Raw genomic sequence first — 455 nt, 5'->3', positions numbered from 1 at the left:
GTATAGAATCACTTGAGGCCAGTAGTTTGAAACCAGCTTGGGCAACATGGCAAGACCCTGTCTCTACAAAAAAAAAATTAAAAAATTAGCCAGGTGTGGTGGCGCATTCCTATAATCCCAACTACTTGGGAGGCTGAGGCAGAATGGTCGTTTAAGTCCAAGAGTTCAAGGTTGCAGTGAACTATCATCACGCCACTGCACTCCAGGCTGGGCAACAGAGCAAGACTCTCTCTCTAAAGAAAAAAATATATATGTAGGTGAAGTAGTTCCTCAAAAAATGAAATACAAATGACTTAAAACCTCTTCCCTTAGTTTCTTTTTCTCCCATTCTTCAACCCCATCCTTTAGCCCTCTGAGAAGTAAAAAGAAATTTCCTATACCCAGTGCCCCATCACCCTAGGTCTCAAGTGTATCCATGTGTATTGCATCAAGATTTCCAGAGAGGAGAATTCAGA

The sequence above is a fragment of the Propithecus coquereli genome, unplaced genomic scaffold (genome assembly GCF_000956105.1).
Source record: "Propithecus coquereli isolate 6110/MARCELLA unplaced genomic scaffold, Pcoq_1.0 Scaffold814, whole genome shotgun sequence".
NCBI classification, from domain to species: Eukaryota; Metazoa; Chordata; class Mammalia; order Primates; family Indriidae; genus Propithecus; species Propithecus coquereli.
Note: the sequence above shows the minus strand (reverse complement) of the source record.